We start from the raw sequence: 12652 nt of genomic DNA on the forward strand, positions 1-12652 counted from the left end.
TTCAAGAGTCTCTGTTGACTTTCCGCTTGACTGTAACAAACTACTCGCTTTCTGGATTTTCTTTTTTGATGTAGAATTTTATACAGCAAGGCTAGACTTTGCTTTTTTTCATACATAAAATTCCCACCAACCTGTGCTCTCTCTTTTAGTTCAAACACAAAGGACTACTGTTTGTATTTAATGCACATGTTGCCAATTCTGTTCAATTCAAACACACTGCTCCAGTGTACCTGAAAGGAAAACTTGGAACATCAGTGCACAGATCAGAAGAAAACTGGGTGGTAATTACAAGATGTTGTGAAATATTGTAACAATTAAATAGTGTCTACCACTTAGACAGAAAAGTATCACAGGTCCCTGCCACAAAGTTTTTGTTGTGCAGTACCTTGTTGAAGTGTAAGTAGAGGGGAGCACTTAGGTAGCCTCTTCCATTTTTGCTTAGGAAAAGACAGCTGAATAAAATATTACCCTGTACATCTAGAAATGCTAGTGAATACTGCCCTAGTGTCAGTAAGAATCCACTGCAAAACAGGGAGAAAGAGAGCAAGAAGGGCTTTAGCAACAGTATACTGCAAACTAAGTCTAGCTAACGTCTATAGCAGACGCACACTTCACACACTGTTCATATACTTAGAGAAGTATTCTTTTATGAATGCTTTAATACTTTGGGATTATGTGTGTTGTTTTAGAGTTGCATTAGTCACGCCCTGGGGAAATGTGAGCCTCCATGCCTGTGCTTTTCAGTGCTGCACTAACTTGACCCATAGAATTTACCACATTAAGGGGGGATTTAAGTCTTGATTATTTTCACCTGTTTACTTTTAATCATTTTTTCACCTAAGAGGCCTGCCCTCTTAGCATGGTACAATTCATAAAACCAGTGACCTCTGGCAAGCTTTTTGATTTAAGCAGAACTGGGAAGCTAAGGGTCGCTCATGCACTCGTAAGTGCCTAAAAATATTAAGGAAAACTCTGGACAGTTCCTATTCAGGTGAAAGAGTTGAGGAAGGCTCTTCCTTTTCCATTTTTGTTATGAGGACTGGCACAACTGCTTCCCACACACTCTTACCTCATTTCTTCAGGGCAGCCTGTTGCACATCCTACTCTTTTAGGAGTTCAGTAGTGATTCTATGCAGCCTTGTGTATGGGTTTAGGTTTAGATTTTCTGTCCAGAAACATAGCCAGGTTTCTGGACAAAAAATGTATGGGGAAAAGGAAGAAGAAGAACCAAACATCTGTTTTAAAATTTTCCTCTTAAATAATTCCGTCTCCAAAGTTTCAAGAATTAGAAAGCTTTAGCTTGGAAGGGAAGCTGATCATGCCCTCCCACAGAGACCTCCAGGAAGCCCTTTGCTGTAGCTGCATGGCAGGAGAAGCTCTCTCTTTCATTTCAATAAAATGAAAGTCTTCCTGTTTTCACTTCTTTACCTTCCCAAATTCCACACATTTCCCTATGATTTTCCCCATGCACTTTTTTCCAAACTCCCTTAAAATAGATTAATAAGATCTATTTATATACATACACACATATATATATAACCTTTCTGGCTGGTTCCAAACCACACCATTGCCCTAAAACACACTTTACAAGGACTCACATACCTTTGAAGATTCACTAACATAAAATCTTCATGTTCACTATTCACTGCCTGAGACCTACCAATGGTTTAACAAAATCTGGTCAAAATTAAATCAAGTAGGAATGAAAGGGGAAGGAGTTTTTAACAGTAGAAAAGATAGTAGAGTCAGTGGAGAAGCTGAAGATCAGCTATCAAGGGAGAGGAGAGGGAAGGTAATATGAGGACATAGTAAAGAACTGGATAACAGAACATGCTGTGTTAGGGCTGACAAGGATGTAGTTAGTGGAAATTGAGAAAGGATATTTAACCATCAACATAAATGAATAGATTTTGGAGAATAACCAGGAATGCCATTGAAGTGGGAGGAGTAGGGGAGGACATCAGAAGTCGTCAGAGGTTTTGAGGAAGATTTATAACTGAAACTTCAGCTTATTTATATTCTAAGAGAGAACTGTGGCTGAAAAAATCAAATTATACCTCTTGTTTAATATTGCAGAATACAATGACAAATATTTTTACACAAACTTCTTTAAATGACTATCCCAAGATACCTTTGATGTAGTTCACAATATCAGATTATCTGTATTAAGCAGCCACATCTCCAGCTCAGACCTGTAGAAAGATCTAGTGGTACTCCTCAATCTGACATCTACTGAACATCTTAATTTAAGAGCCCGTAAGGCAAATAAGTAATAAAAGAGATTTTTCTGCATTCTCCTTTTAATTTTTTATTTTAACTGAAATAAAATATCAGCAGTTACTAACTGCAGTCATCCAATCAATTTTGTTTTCTTTTTAATCTCTGAAGTCTCTTGGCTAGATGTTTAATACAGGTTTAATTGAACACGATCAAGACTCCTGGATTCTTTCTGTGCCTCAACACTTCCTTTAATGATCTGCTTTTCTCTTTTCACAGCTGTTCCCAGTTCCTCATAATAACATCATTACTGCTGATGTTATTCTCTCTCTCAAGCAAACTTTTAGTATTTCAGCTCTCCAGCCGTCCCGGCTGGATGTTCTCCTCCCCCTTGTATTGCTGTCCTTCTGCATCTTGTGATCTTATTACTGTGCAACTCTTAACCCCTTCTTTTGGCAGCCATTTCCAGGAAGCACATGAAGGTACTAAGCTAGCCAACAGCTAGCTAAATGTCTTAACTCCCATTACTGACGGCTAGTGCCAGAATTATAGGATTTTAGTGGTAGAAGTGAGGGGCAAGCCAGCACTGTAAACAAAGACCTGGCCAGTGGCTTACTGTATGGATTAATATTACACTGAGTGTTATTTAAGGTTTCAAATTATGATCTGGAAGAAAGCACACTTAATTGAACTCACAGATGTAGCATACAGGCAGTCTTAGAATTATTAGAACAGAAAGGGATCAACAATACCAAAATCTGATAGCAGCAGTGAGCTGACCGAGAATATGGAGAGAGACCGGAAACAGCAGAAAGGACAAACAGAGATGAAAATATGGAAGGAAACAAATTTTCTCTGAAATGTCTTTTTAGAGAATTTCCTACAAGTGTTAAAAGGCAAAAAAAAGTATCCAAATAATCCCTGTTCTGTCCTTGCTATGGCCCATTCCTGGTTGCACAATTTTGAATAAGTCATTTCACCTCTATGGTTCAGAGTCCCTTCAATATTGTTATAGTTCTGTTTCTGGGGCAGGAACCATATCAGTGAATTCAATCTATGTTGTGATGAGAGAGAAACAAAACAAGATCAATAAACAAGATCAATAAACTTCAGATCTTTAGAAAGACTTTAGAAAGTTGCATGCACTCCTCCATAGGAAGCTAAAATATCTACTGCTTCTGCAGAAGATTTCACTGAATATAAAAGTACACAGACCGTCTGGCCACTTGCCATCAACCATATAAAAGCAAATGAAAAGTTGCTTTGGTTCCTTTGGCACGCAAGGACTTGAGACATGCAGATAGTTTCCAAAATCAGGGACTTTTTTGAAAGTTTGGAGTGTATTAGGCACCATGTACGTACTTGCAGTAAGTGATAAGTGAACAGCCAAACCTTGTAGAAAATTATGTAGCTATACTGTAACTCAAAGAGGACACTGCAGTTTACAGTTGTAAACAAGCTAGGCTGACAAGTAATAATGAGGGATCAACATCAGCCCAGAGTCCAGGTTGACATACGGCCCTGGGAAAGTTTTGCACTTGCGGCTGAAATCCGTACTTAGCAACCACAGAACTCAGGTTTGCTCAGGTAGGTTTCTATTACTTGAAATCACACCTTTGAGTTCCCAGACAGACATAGCAGTTTGCCTAAGTATTTATTAGAGAGAAGAAAAGTCTACAGAAGTTATAAAAAGTCCACAGTCTGGACAAATAACAGAAACTCAGTCTAGGGAAAACAGTATCTCTTCTGTGGAAACCTATGAGAACAGTAATTTCAGCAATTTTGTGGGTAATGAGGCTCTTTCTTCCTCCACTGTTGTCATGGTTGCATGCTTACACATTCATTAGTTTGTCCTTTGCTAAAAAATCACTGGTAGAAGACAGAAAATATTCTCCATTTCCAGACGGCCTTCTGTCTTCCTCAGACTCCCCTCCTTCTCCCACCAAAAAAAGACCTGGACTAACCTTGAAATCACTGGAGTCTGACAAAAAAAAAAAAAAAATTAATTGTTTTCAGTAAGTATTTGTTTATTGTGAAATTATCTGCTTTAATATTCTTGTGTTCTATAAGAAGAGAATGATTTTTTTTCAGTAGTTGGTTCATTTAACTTAAGAAAAGTTAGAAATTCTTTTTGGTAATTACTGCTCAGGCATTCTGCCAAGTCAATCTGCAAAGGCAGAGGCACACAAATCAGACAGCTGAGCATAGGGGCTACACTATTTATTTTGCTTTTTTTAAAAAAAAATTGTTTCTTTTAATGGCTACCCTACCATATTATCCTCCGTTGTTTCAGAGTAACGAAAAGACTGCCCTTGGAAAGCAGTTCAGTACTCGTCAGCCCACTGCAGCAGAGTATCTTTATAACATTCCCAAACAGGATGTTGATAGTTACACAAAATCTAAAGTAAAAGGTCCTATGGTCAGTGGTGTTTAAAGTAGAGGGAGGAAGGCAAACCTTGAGTAACACGTAGATGAAGGAGAAAGGCGGTTTTCACTGGAAAAAAGAAGCTGCAAAATAGAGCAAAAAGTACAGGGAAGGAAATGTAAAGGCTTTGAAGCTGAGCCACAACTCTGCTAACACTCTGATTTATCCACACGATCTTTTTCTTTCCCACGATAAATCACTATTGCACGACAGATTCTGGTATCTAATGGCTGCACAGAAGGAATTCTCAATCCATTTTGTATTTGTACTGGGTAAAGCACCCTCCAACTCTTCCCTTCCAGCCTCCCAGGGGTTTAAGTCTATATGCAAAGTTTGCAGGAAAAAAATGGCCATTTGGAAAGATATCTGCAAAGTGGTCTCATTCTGAGTAACTGAGTACTACCTCTTGACCATGTTTTCATCTTTATTTGCTGAATGAGATCCTTAACTAGTGTAAAATTGACATAATTGAATTGACTTTTCAGGTCTAAATTATTTTGTTGTAATAGGAAATATGGTCCAGTATCTGTTTTGATAGCAGAAATCTATGGGAAAAAAATCAGTCAGTATAGTTTTACAAACATGAAGCCTAACATAAGTGTTCCATTTTAGAGATGATGAGAACTGTCTGTGTTCACTGTCTTCACAGCAGATTTCTCCTCACTGCCAAATTTCAGGTAGTAAGAACAGAGTTAATTCAGTAAATAAATTATCAGTCTTGTATATATAAACTTAACAAAATACTATATTTCAAAAGTGAGACCTGAGAGTATATAGAAATTACTAAGTATTATTACATAATAATTAATAAGTGTTATTACAGAAGTGAGATTATTACAGGGTCTTATTATTATTCTTGAAGCATTTGATTTTGCTAAATCTTATGTAACACCAGTTACAAGTATTCACTATCTATCATGTGTAAGTTCATTTATTTGGGAAGTATTATGTTATTTAACACAATGATGAAGAAATCACAGACTGTCTGAAGTCTCTTGTCATTGTCAAGTAAATAATATTATCTGAAGTTAACAGTGGAACACCTACTTGTACAAAGAAGTAAGGTGTTTGTGATAGGAAGAAACGGCAGAAAATGGTTTATACTTTACTTACTCTTGAAACATCTTATATCTAACTAATTTCTTGAGTAAGTGAGACTACAAAGACAATGTGGGAAAATACAGTCACCCTGATATTTTTTTTGGAAGGGTCTAAGCAAAAAAAAAAAAAAAAAAAAAAAAAATGTAAAAAGATGCTGTCATAGATATATACATATACTACTTCAGCTAGGATCACTGAAATTATGCATTCCTATCAAATTGCCCAATCGTCTCTGCTGATGGAGACTTCCAAACCTACCACAAACTAGAATAGAAATTCCAATACTTCCTTATTCATATTGCTTCTAAGCCTCTCCTGCAATACCATGATAAATCAGTATTCCTGAACGTGTCTACATGTCTGGGTAGCACTTTTTTATTCCACCACACAGACCACTAATGAAAGGATTGTGTCAAGCACAGACAGCAGCAATGGACAATTATCACATATCATAACCTTTCTAGCTGTAGCCAGAGAACATACACTGCATCGTTTCCTGCCCCATGTCACTCTCATGGGCAATGGAGCTGCAGTGGGTTGTGAAACAAGCTCTGAGCACAGATGGGTTTCTACACTAGATGTTGCTCCTCTGTATTTCAGTACAGATTCTCTCATTCTCTTACTCACTGTTACTGGTAACTACAATAAAAAACAAAGCATCTTTGTTCTTTGAGCAGATACTTTCCCCTTAATTCTGTTCTAACAAATGATTGCCATAGATGACATCCAAGTCCTATCTAAACTGAAAAATTTTACACATCCTTGAAAAACAGCAAGAGCTAGTGAGGGTGTATGTTTATACATAAAAAGTTAGCCCAGAATCATGTTATTGCACTCTTTAGAAAGCAAAGGTCGTCTAGATTCTGCTCCTGTTTGTTGTAGGAAATGTTTTCACTTTGATCCTAGAACAGCTGCACTATAAAGTGCAAATCCGGTGATAAAATGATTGTGTTATTACAGCTTAAGGTAGATGAATCAGCTGAATCGTGGTAAACCATTATGTGTTTGTCTCAAAAATAAGATAAAATACATTCACTTACACTTTTTGTCTGAGATTTAAAGGATCGCTTTCTCTTATTTTGCCATGGAAGACACTTTATATGGCTAAAAGTCCTTAACATTTAGTTACATCTTGAAAAAATGCACGGCACAACATCTTATAAAAATGTGCCTGTACGTGACGTAAGTTACTAAATCTTAAAATGTTGGAGCTCTGGCTAATAAGCATTACCACTGAATCAGATCTGTGTATGATTTGGACTTGATTCTCAGGAAAAAAAAAAAAAAAAAAAAGATTTTATCAGCTGTTAACAACACTGTCAAAATTAATAGAAAGTTTGCTCTTACAGGGGAGAGTTCTGACCTGGGACAGCAGATCTAGTGTGAGTACCTTAGATCAACCACAGAGCTTCCCACAGAATTTCTGTTTGACCTTGGGCAAGATAGTTCATCTGTGATTCAATTCCTCAGGCACAAAATAAAGACATTTTCTGATCTCACTGGAATGTTATCATGACAGAACTGAATAACTGTGATGTGCTCACACGCCAGAGCAAAGACAGCCACAGAAGTACTTAGGCTGACAGAAAGACATACAGCCCAAAAGTTTAACTCAAATTATCTGATACATTTTAAGGGCTCTTATCTTTAAAGGAAAGCCTTTCCATAAGCAGAGCAAATGATCTGGTCTCAGGCTAACTAGGCTAAGTGGGATCTTTCTTCTTTCCTTTGAACAGGTTTCAAAGTAAAACAAGATAAGCAGAAGCTCCTAAGAGGACCTCTCTTCACAGAGAGCTGGGATGTGACAGGAAGCGTGAAGTATATCTAATTTCAGGAGCAAAAGCTTTAGTTTGGAAGGGTGAGATAGAATGTTTACACCTACAGTAGATAAAAGAAATAAATTCCCCAATCCTTAGGAGATGTGCCATGGGGAATTCTTTTCCCTTTTGTTTTAAGTGTAGACAGATGCCTATCAATGAAATTTGTATCCAGAAGAAATTTATTCAAGAATTTTAGTGAGCTACTGAAACATATACCTTTGCTTTTTTTTCAGCACTGAATCCATTCATGTGTAGTTCATAATTGTTGTTAAATAAATTAATCATGTTATAAATTATATTTATTAATCAATTAGCAGCAAAAATATACTGCTAACAAGTTTTTGATCTTTTCTGAAAATTTAATTTAAATATATACCATAGGTTTTTGACAAAATAATGACAATATTGAAGTCTGAAAATAAACTTCTGCAAAAAGTATTTTTAAAAGTCAGTATTTCTAGCATATTCTTGAATATAAGCTATATTTTATTCAACAATAACCTCATCCTATTCTCTAATAAATAATACATAGCTTAACCTTTGTGTATATATATATTTTTTCTGTACTCTGGACTTAGTCTTAATGATTTTCTCTACGTGATACGTGACATCCAAGCAGTGCTCCTTCCCACCTAATATTTCATACACCATCTTCTCTGCAATGGTACACAGCAATTGTGCATGCGCTCAAAGTCCTGTCTCGATCAGTTAGTCATTTCTGTTCTAGGGCTCTCTGGAGATGCTTACAGCACCTGTAAATAGTCCTCTCTATGTAAAAATAGACTAATACTCAACATTGTTCTTCAGCATATATAGAAGAAAAATAGCTATAGCTTAACAGGTTGGACATGTTTGTCTGCTGTCTCACAAGTTCATGTCCCATCAATACCAGCTATGAATCATCCTCAGGGCCTGACTTTCTTCAAGTTCTGCAGGTAACAGTAGGTTGGTATATCATCCTACCTCTGTTTTGCCACTCTGAGTGGATCTGGAGTGCATCTTTTCATATGGCGGATCTGTTGCCCCAGAACAATTGCATGAAACAGATACAGATGTGTCTTTAAGCCAAGGAGAAAGTTCAGCAATGAATGACATAGTACATGTTACAGTGAGAAATACTGTTTTTTGCTGTTCCTCTTTTGAGGGTTTTTTTTTTACTTGTTTTTTTTCCCCCCATAGAATCCCTCTGCATAAGCATATTTTCATAACCTAGTCTGCATCTTCCAGTCTCAGAAGGAAAATCCTAAACTCAACTCTGTATTTCTGCGCAAAAGTCACAAAAAATAATGCAGCAGCTGTATAATAAAACATTATGAGAATAAAAACAATATTGTTTATAGAATTTAAGTACTCATTCTAAGCAAACTAAAAATCAGTCTGGATCTGGAGCAAAATTTTCCCCAGAAACTTGCCAAGACCTTTAAGTTGTGATATGTCTTGCATTCCTAGTTCCGGGTGGTGAACATAACGTGCAGCACTTGGTTGGTCCAACAAAGAGAGTACTAAACAAATACCGGTCTAGTTCAGCAGGTCTCAATAAAAAACAACCAAGTAACTCTAACTTAGTGTATGTCATTTAAAAGCACTGCTACACACTGAAGAACGTGACTACAAAGAAAGAATATACTATCTATCTCTTTACTTTGCCCTTCACTAAACACCCTCAGATTTCCGTATATTAGTAAGGGGGGAGGAAAAAAAAACAAAACAAAACAACAACAACAACAACAAAAAAAAGGCAGGAGCATTTATTGCATCTGTAAATCTCCTAAATAATTAAGCTGGGCAAGGAAGGCAGGAAAATGTTCCTTGTGCCCTTCCTTCTCTCGCATTGCCTGGTTACAGCAGAAATAGATACAATATAATCCTAAACAAATATCTCTCTTAAAAGATAGAGCTTCTGAGATAAATCTCTAGATATATACCAATTAATTATAAAATATTTAAACTTAGAGTTCAAGAGGAATTATGTCCCAGATATATAATGTTTTTAAAGCTCTGAGGAAGAGTTCCCCTCTCCTGTTAAGGTCCGTTAAATCAATTTAAATTTAAAGCTCCTGCAAATGAATTGTATGTGCTGTTTTAAGACATTCCCTCTGTCATGCTGAAGACCTTAGGATATGCAAGTTCAACTAGCCCAACCTTAGCTTGGCTGAATCTACTGAAAAACTTCCTGTAACAGTAACAGCTGGTAGTGATAGGCCTGACATCAAGGGGGGAAATTAGTATTCTCTAAACTGAATTAGTCTAATGAAACATGATGCAACGATCTCAAGAACTTTTGTGAGCCTAACAAAGTAAGGACCTGAGCTTCTCCACCTTCACTCGATTCTTAATTGAGTGTGAGTAATGAATATACATGTTAAACAGCTCCATTATTCTTTACTGATTTTGCATCTGGACACTTGCTGCGCTGTTCTTGGTCTACGCTCCGTTGTTTAAAAGAAGGGTGCAGGACATAGACTGAAGGATTGCTACCCAGATGTTTCAAGCCACCCACAGAAAGTAGTCAATGGGCTATAAATTTGTGAGGGGGGGAGAAAGATTTGCAAAAGAATTGGAAGCCACCACAGGGAGAAGCTTGAATAAAAGCAGCTCTGCTGGTGGTATGGTACCAGTAGATGGACAGACTGAGGGTTTTCCTGTGGCAATCTGTTCCCTGCTAGCCATGAATTTTAACTAGATACACAGAATGATTGCTTTGCTTGTTTAGACTTCTCATTTTATCGACACACACAACCATGTAGTTAAACAAAGGTCAGAATAGCCGAAATACCATAAACTGCCTACACAAAGTACTGAGAACAAAGAAATCGTTGGCTTACCATAGCGGGGATTTTTTTTTAATCCTTGTGCAATCATGTTGGGGATTTCTTTTCTTTTTCTTTAAATACTATTTGATACTAAATTTCATTAAGGATTACACTTCTCTCTTAACAAAGGTAAAATGTACTGTATTTTTTATATTTGTTTTAATCACAAAAATACAATCAAGAGAACAAAGATTTAAATGTTCTAATCCTAGGCAATTTATAATAAAAATATTAAGATTCCATGATTTTTTTTGGTACTAATTAATAACCTTTTCCTACTTAAGTTTAATCTGTAGGCTCTTAAACGTGAGAAAGGGTAACAGCACATTTATTTTATTGTAAAGTAACTGTGGTTAGATTGTAACACAGAAAGCCAACACACCTTGCACCAATGGAAATGACTTGTCCTTATCACCCAGACCTAGTAGTTCCTCATATTATCCAAACTCTCTCTCATAGCAGTCCAGTTCTCCACAGGACTGTACTGTGCCTACCCAGTAACTACCCACCGATTTCTCATCACCTGCAGAGGCAGCAGCGGCTGGGGCAAGAGAAGATCAGTGGTGCTCTTTTGATCAGAGCTGCAGTAGGAAAGGTGAGGTGAACTGCTAAGGTAATAGTCAAAGCAGAAATAGTTAGGAATGATTCTGATCTTCCTTAGATATAGGGTATACACCAGATAAGAATAGAGGCTTTCTAGCTTTCATCTGGGGGGGGAGCGGAGAGGGCGCAGCACTTTTTTGCATATCATACTGTAGGAAAGTGTTACAAAGGAATTTGCCACCAGGATTATCTTCCTGTGGCTTTTCATGTAGCAGATAAACATATGGCCCGTAGGTTTTCAATTTCTGTTTAAAAATCTTAAAAATTATCTGAAAACAAAATCAAGGAAAATCGGCTGACATTAAAGCTTAACAAGATACTAATATATGAGGTAAAATTTAAAATAAAATGTATTTTAAATGAAATTACCCCGAGAGACATATCCCTCCTGGTATAATGTTACCCAGATATATATACATATACATATATACATAATATGTATATATTAAAGTGGAGTGTGGCATCGCATAAGCTTGATCAGTGTCATTGCAGAGGAGGTCTGAGCAGTTCATAATAAAAACTCTCGGGTGAGAGATATCCCTGTTTCTAAATAAAGTGTAATTCATCATCAGAAAAGCGAGAACATATTATAAAGCAGAGGCTTTAGAGCATATATGCACACATATAGGACTGAAATTAAAATGCCTGACTTAATTTAAGAAAGTTCATATTAGAGATATTTTTGTAGCTTACACCAGAGAACACAGATTGTTCACTTCATATGAGTTCTCACACTGAAGCCACTGAACAAGGTAACGTGCTCGTGTGCTAGAAAACAAATTTCACACCAATAACCACTGCTCTTTGCCATCATGCTTTTAATTTGATTAGAAAGTTCATGGTCAAGATGAACATAACCAAAGACCCCAAATGTATAAGTTAAACACATACTCTTGAAATTTTGCTGAGCATCACATTAATTGATATTTTAAATTTGAAACTCACTGTCAGCATTGGAAAAATAAGATTTACATTCTTTCCTTCTTCAAGGCTAAAAATCCTTTCTGATATCACTGAAAATAAGCAAACAGACAGACAAGCAAGCCAGTAGAATGGATCTTCAGGACAAGAAATATATAGTATTTGTAGTCTTTAACTCTAGGATGCTGTGATTGTCCATGATATTCCCTATCCTATTATATGCCTTCTATAATCGAACTCAGTGGCTGAGTTTGAGTTTTCAGGTTATTTTTGAAATATGTATTATGAATTTAGGGTAATATCTTTAAGGACAAGACATTTTGAAGTGCATTACATCTGACTCAAGCTAACAATGAATTTCTCTGTGGTTTTATGGGATGAAAAGGAAGTCTTGGGTGAACTTATTCTCTTTAATCACAGTGAAATAGTACGCTTTGATTTTCAGTGCATGTCATTCACAGTTATTTATAGGACAATGCTAGAAGTCAAAAAAGTCATCAAGGGTTAGCAGATATTAGACTTAACATCATATGTTTTCATTAATGGGCTTAAATGAACAAGTAAAGAAATACTCCAGTGATTAAGGCTATTAGAAAACTAGTCACTCATGTCAGCCACCAAACATGAGTCTCAAATTTCCATTAAAAAAGTATTTTCTGTCTTAATGAATGATTATTTGGTCACAATATGATTTTCTGAAAACAGCTAAATTATGATGCATCACTAAGTACTGATGGCTCAAAAATGTAATT

The sequence above is a fragment of the Rhea pennata genome, chromosome 1 (assembly GCF_028389875.1).
Source record: "Rhea pennata isolate bPtePen1 chromosome 1, bPtePen1.pri, whole genome shotgun sequence".
NCBI lineage: Eukaryota > Metazoa > Chordata > Aves > Rheiformes > Rheidae > Rhea > Rhea pennata.